This window comes from Peromyscus californicus, unplaced genomic scaffold (assembly GCF_007827085.1).
Source record: "Peromyscus californicus insignis strain IS unplaced genomic scaffold, ASM782708v3 Scaffold_17__1_contigs__length_78620276, whole genome shotgun sequence".
Taxonomy (NCBI): domain Eukaryota; kingdom Metazoa; phylum Chordata; class Mammalia; order Rodentia; family Cricetidae; genus Peromyscus; species Peromyscus californicus.
The window spans coordinates 6,911,955-6,918,989 of NW_026294469.1; positions in this window are offsets into that span (position 1 = coordinate 6,911,955).

Consider the following 7,035-nt stretch of genomic DNA (forward strand, 5'->3'; position numbering starts at 1 on the left):
CAGGACAGATTGTAAGTCAAAGGTTTTGTGGTTGGTGTCCAGGTTTCTCTTTTGGTATCCTGCAGAGTACCTTTCGCTAGCTGCTTTGCGACTAGAATTTAGGGATGAAGGCTCCATGCAGGCAACAGCAGGACCTCTCTATGTTTAATGAACTCTGTGGATGTTGTCCTCTGCAATAGGGTCCTGTTGTCAGTTTGTGGAGGGCAACCCTCTGTCCTGGCATCAGCCTGGTTTGTTTGGGGATCTCCCTTGGCCAACAACTCAGTCAAATGCATCTCCATCCCACCACTGGAAGCCTTACTGAACTACAAAAGACAGCCAGTTCAAACTCTATATCCTCCATTACTAGGAGTCCTCACTAGGGTCACCCTCATATGTAGCTAGAGTTTTCCTGCCTGGATGGACCACAGTCAGGACAAATCTCTCTCACCCGCCAGTCCCAAGCCGCTCAAACCCGATCAAGTAAACACAGAGACTTATATTGGTTTCAAACTGTATGGCCATGGCAGGCTTCTTGCTAACTGTTCTTACAGCTTAAATTAATCCATTTCTATTAATCTATACCTTGCCACGTGGCTTGTGGCTTACCGGTACTTTACATCTTCCTTATCCTGATGGCGGCTGGCAGTGTCTCCTCTCCCAGCTTCCTGTTCTCTCAATTTTCCTCTCTGTTAGTCCCGCCTATACTTCCTGCCTGGCCACTGCCAATCAGTGATTTATTCATTGACCAATCAGCAACACATTTGACATACAGACCATCCCACAGCACCTCCCCTTTTCTTTTCTTAAAAAGGAAGGTTTTAACCTTTACACATCTCCAAAGTCAGCTTGGTATATTTGGGAATTTGGGCGTAGCTTCTCTTACTACTTCCTGCTGGAGGGGGGCGCTGTATCTTCTGGGAACACAAAGAAAATTTTAGGATCATGGAGTAGTCCGTGAGGCTGTATCATCTGAGCCAGTTGCCTTGAAACCATTCTGGATGTTGGATCATCTGGGCCATGGTGTCATCGGAGACCTTTCAGGGGGTCTTGGCTGGTCAAACCTGATGTATCTTACTCTGGAACAAATCCATAGCCTCTTGCTTTCTGTGGAAACAAAAGAGACTCTTTTCCAAAGCAACATATCCTTACATCCAAATTTTGAAGTCAAAGTATCTTTAAAATATACGTACTGGTTTAACTCAGCTTCCTTTACAATCAAACATCTCTCTGTAGTTAAGAATCCCAAAGACAACACAATCCAGACTCTCTGTGTAATAGTCATCTCTATGTGGCTTATTTTTTATATTAATTTTACTGTCCCTTTAAAGACTTTATTTTTTAAAACCATGTATTTGTTTCTATACTGTATATATCACCTTTTTTGTCTCTTTCAAGCCTACATATATTTTACACACATTGTAAACTATTACATCTGAATCTGTCTTATTGTGAATCTGTTGCTTTAAGCTGCAGCAGTTGTGGCTGCTGGCTCCGCCCACCGCAGCTTCCCAACATGGCTGTGGTTTACCGCCGGCTCTGGGAGCTATCGTGGGTCTATGCTTTTATCCAAGCAGCGTGTAGCCCAGAAACCTCTTTTTTTGTTTTGTACTAGCAAAGGCTAAATCCACAATGTAGCTTAATGTGCCGCTTGCAGAGGCCTCATTCCCGCCATACTGCAGGTCGAGCGCGCACGCCAGCAACCCGCCAGTAGCTCAAACCGGCAGCTGCCGCTCATTTGAGAGAGACAATTAGGAAGCTGTTTTTAGCTCCGTTTTAGAATCTTTTTTCTCAGGTTTTAGGTGGAAACTCTTGCCACCACGTTGGACGCCACTCATAGATTCCAGAAAGTTTCCACTCCAGTAGGTTTCTACACAGTCCCCAAAATGTTTCCCAATTCCAGCCTTCCATCTCCGAACTCTCTTCCTCCATCCTACTCCCCCAACCACCTGATCCCTCCCCTCCCTGGGAGGTCCATGCAGTCCCTCCTAAAGCCCTCTTTACCTAACCACTCTAGGTCTATGAATTGTAGCTTGATTATCATTTACTTATTAGCTAACATCCGGTTATAACTGAATACAGACCATATATATTTTGGGGAGGTCTAGGTTACCTTACTCAGGATGATTTATTTTCTATTTATATCATTTGCCTGAAATTTTCATGATATCATTTTTAACAGCTGTGTAATACTCCATTGTATAAATGTACCACATTGTCTTTATCCATTCTTTGGTTGAGGGACATCAGATGCAAGGACATTTTGGCTGCAACATCTGTCACCCCATTGATCGCCAGGGTCGATTTGGTTCATCTGGCTGGCTAGGTGAGTGTCCCCTTCCTCCCTCATTGCTCCATGTGCATCTCTCCTGAAGCTGTGCATGTAGTCAAAGAGGAAAACCTTCCCCTAATAGAGAAGGATCCATCAGTCAAGGGTATAGGAGTAGCTGTACTTCCTTGCTAGAACCTCCAAACAAAACTCTTAAGGATATTACTTTTATAAAGGCATGCAAAGGAAGGAAAAACAAGGTAGTTTTGGTCACACCCTTACCTTATATAGCTATTTAAATAGTATCACTATGTGTGTAAGTGTATGTTGAAAGTATACATTGAACATATGCATTGAAATCATGCGGATGCTGTTGAGTACAATGCAACCTTTCAGAGCGGCCCTCTCCACATTTCATAGCACTCCAAATCCTTAGACCAGTAGTTTTCAACCTGTGGGTTGTGACCCCTGTAGAGTTGCACAACTCTTTCACAGAGTTCATCAAAGACCACCAAAAAACATAGATGTTTACATTACAATTCACAACAGTTCCAAAATTACAGTTATGAAATAGCAATGAAAATAATTTTATAGCTAGGGTCAGCACAACATGAGGAGCTGTGTTAAAGAGTCTCAGCATTAGTGAGGTTGAGAACCACTGCTTTAGAGTGATGCTGCTTCCCTTTTGCTGCATTCCCATAGAATGCAACCGGCCAAAAGCCCCACCTCCCACCTTTTCTTAATAACATAAGACTGTTATGACTTTGCAAATATCACATTCTTCCCTAGAGAAGCATGATTTAACATAATGATGGTTTTGGGAACCTGGTAGATTTGTATCTCATTGAAAGGATGTCTCTAGGCTTTCACAGTCATACCAGTAGGGATGCCAGAAGGTACACTCAGTCATTATCTGATTATTTCTCCTTGGCTAACTCATATATATACTCTACATTAGAAAATAATTAGGCAATTATTCATTGATGCCGTTTCTCTTAAGCACTTATAACTAGGAATCAGGAGACTAGAATGTAGAATCTCTGTTAACTATTGGTTAATGACATTTCATTTTTACAAACTAATTTTTCAGAGTAAGTTGAAAGGGCCATTATGGAAAGAATATCTTACGGTGACTAATCTTTAAGTTGGATCACTTCTCTGTCATGTTTACCTTGTGGAAAGTATGCATATGTAAGCCCTTATGTAACTTTAGCTTTTTAATTCATAAAATTAACATAAAATGTTCTCTTTCTCAAGAATGCACATGAAAATGATGTCTGGCAGGAGGTAGCTACTCCACACAACCTCTGCCCACTGGTCACAGTAATTAGAGGCAGATTTGGATGCTGAACCTGTTCTCTGACTTGGAAACACAAGTTCAGGCCCTGCCCTCCTGAACAGTTCGCTCTCCATTTTCACAAGGTAACTGGAGTTTTCACATGGGGTTTTGTGTACTTGCTTTGTCTTTGTTTACTTCTTCTATTTTATTCTCAAGAGACTTAGTATACTGATACATTCGATTTAAAAACAGATTTTGATAAATATGAATTTCAACAATTCAACATGATGAGTAATATATAATAACAGTGAATGAACTGGACAGCAATTACTCATAATTTCTTCAACAATTGGATAGTTCATTCATTATCTTGGTTCTTCTAGTAACCTTTGAGCATTCCAAGGGTCTTTGTGATTCTTGGACCAGACATGTTCAAATCAACAAATTCCTAAATCATAAGCCATGACTTCACACTGAAAGGAATCTTTCACTTTAAATATCTAGAGATTTAAATATTTTTCCTTTTTGGTCTTTTGAGACAGGGTCTTATATAGCCCAGGCTAGTCTATACTTCACTGTGTAGCAAAGGCTGGCCCTGAACTCTTCTGAACCTCCTTCTTCCATCTCCCACATGCTAGGACTATAGGTATGTGGCATAAAGTCCTACTTAAGATTTTGCATCTTAAGCCAAATCATATTAAGCTTTAGTCATTATTTTCAAGTGCCCATGACAGAGTCTCTCAGTCACCCCTGTTCGAAGTATTAGAATCAGTCAGTGCATTCTATTTGTATCCAATCACTGTAACCAATCACTATAAAATTGGCTGCTTCAAGCATCACATTCTCATTGTCCTATAGCTCCAAAGCCAATGTGGGTTCACTGAATTGAAACACAGAGCACTGTCCAGGGAGTATTCCCTCAGAAAGTTCTAGATGGAAAAAGTATTTATTTCTCTGCCTCTTTAAAGTCCCAGAGCTGCATTTCTTGGCTTGTGCCCTGCTTCTCCATCCCTGCTGCGGAGCACCTTCAAATCTCTTCTCTGCTTCTGTGCAGCATTCTGCCCTCCACACTCCAGCCTCCCTATTTCACGGAGCTGCTTCCCCATCTTAAAATCCCGATTCAGTCACATCTGCAGTTCCCTCTGCCATATAAAACAGCACCACTGCACTGGGGAAGCGGCCCATGGTGATTAGGAGCTCTGGCTGTTCTTCCATAGAACCTCTGGTTTGATGTCCAGCACTCACATGGTGCTCCCCATCATCTGTAACTTTCATGTGTGTAAAATAAAGTTAAAAATAAAAAAAAATAATGTTCACAAATTCTAAGGTTAAGACGTGAACACCGCGTATAAAGAATAGAGGACACCGGTTTGTCTAGGCCACAGAAAAACCACTTTTGGTTTATACAGTGAGACTCTGAAAAGAGATTTGGGGGCATGTTTCAGTCCATTCCGCACAGCAGACGAGGTCTGGCAAGGAATTTTCTGCTGTGTCATTCCATGGCAGAAGGCAGAAAGGCTTGCTGATCCAGAGAGAACAAAGGTGGGTCTCACCTACATCCAACCCAATAAACCTGCTCCTGCAATTGTATTATTAGTTTATCCACGAGTGTGTGTGTGGGGGGGTGGCGGGGGGGTTCTTGTGTCCTAAACACCTCCTGTTAAGCCCGCAACTGCATCTGCCACCCAGTTTCCAATACGTTAATTTTTAGAAAACACGACCAATCCACAGCAAGCGTCTGTGGGCATTGAACTATTCCTGAGCATTTTAGGAGTGGTTTATTTTCCAACCCTGTTAATTGTAAATAGTCATTATTACATTATAAGTATGTTATTAGGAAAACTAATAGTAAGTAAACTGAAGCAATAGAAATGAATTATTCCTCATTTCATTGAAATATGCATAATAATAGTTCCTCCCCAGTATATTGATATTTACCCCATTGATGAAATAAATATAAGTCTTGCCTCAACTGGTACAGAATAAAAAACAAAAATATTTAATATCAGCCACTTGTGATGCAGAGGGGTTTGATTTACAGTTTTAAAGCTTTTTTAGAAAACCAGGGAGTTGTAATATTTAAATCAATGTCATTCAGATGTCTTTGGGAAACAAACAAAGCTCTATCGATTGAACAACCAAACCACTGTTGGAATTAATCAGTATGGACTTGATAAATTCCACTGATGTAGAAAATTAGCACTTTGCATGTTTCCCGGATGTTGATTTCATTTGGATGTCTGGCCATGAATTATAACCACTCTTCTTGGACGCGAGCTACTTCACTTGAAATCCATTATTTCTCGCAGAATTATGAGTCTTGTTAGGGAAATGCCAGCTATTTCCACTTTGAGCATCTGCAGTGCGGTTCTATTATTAATACAGCGCTCATTTAGACAAGGGAGAAGAGATAGATTTGTGTCTTTGGGGTAGTGGGGGGAGGCGTGGGCGGTGGCGAGTGTTGCTTTGGTGAAGCAAACAAGCTTACAGAGGCTGCTTCCAATTGACACAGCTGTCATGTAAATATCTGTCCCCCGCTGTATAGCTAAGGGATCCTGGGCATAAAGACCTTGTAGCCATATGTAAACAATGCGGTGTTGATGACAGGTTTACAGCGCTGCTGAAGACTGGCGCAGCTGTTCCTATAGCGTGATAGGAAAACTCAGGAGGCGGCTCACAGATGCTGGGAGTTTTCTCGCTTGTGGAGCCACGGGCTTCTGTGAGGAGCTCTGCTTAGCGGCCTTCTGGGTCACGCCATCCCAGCCCCCAGTGTGAAGCCTTCTGAGCAGGCTGGCTTCCCGCTGGCTTCCCTCCTCTCCTCCAGCTTCAGCTGCACCTTGCCCCTCAGTGGCAGCTGGGCAAAGCCCCACTTCAGCAGCAGATGCCTGGCAAAGTCTGACCCACACCTCAGTGGGCTGCATCCATCAGAGAGCTCACCAGATCAGAGGACCAACGAGTGAAGAGCCTCCATGGTTAGGTCATCTACTCCTTCTGCTGTCGCTTGCTGTCTTTGTAGCATTCTCTGCAGCATTTAGTCCGAGATCATTAAGAAAGCACCAACCAGGAAACAAAAGGTTGTTCAGGCAGATTCACTTTGTCAGTGAAAGCACCCCCCCCCCCCCCCAGGTGTGAGCTGGGAGCAACAACTCTGCTGGAGTCAAGGGGGAGGAAAATTTTCCAGTTTCAACTACAATGAGGTGACGCAGGACACTTTTTTTCCCTCAGGCCAATACATCCCTCCTGTTGACCTTTGGATGCTGATATGAATCTTCAGGTCAACATAATATTTCATAGCCTGGATTTTTAGGAATAAAAACCAGTACGTAGCACGCTTAGATTTTTCAGTTCTACCATCAGACTAAACATTTAAATGCAAACATGGGCAGCTGTGTGACCCACACCTGTCACCCCTGCACTGGAGGAACTGAAGCAGCATGCTTGTCTTGAATACGGGGCTGGCCTGGGCTACAGAATGAATTCTAGTCCAGACTGGACTACAGAATACAGT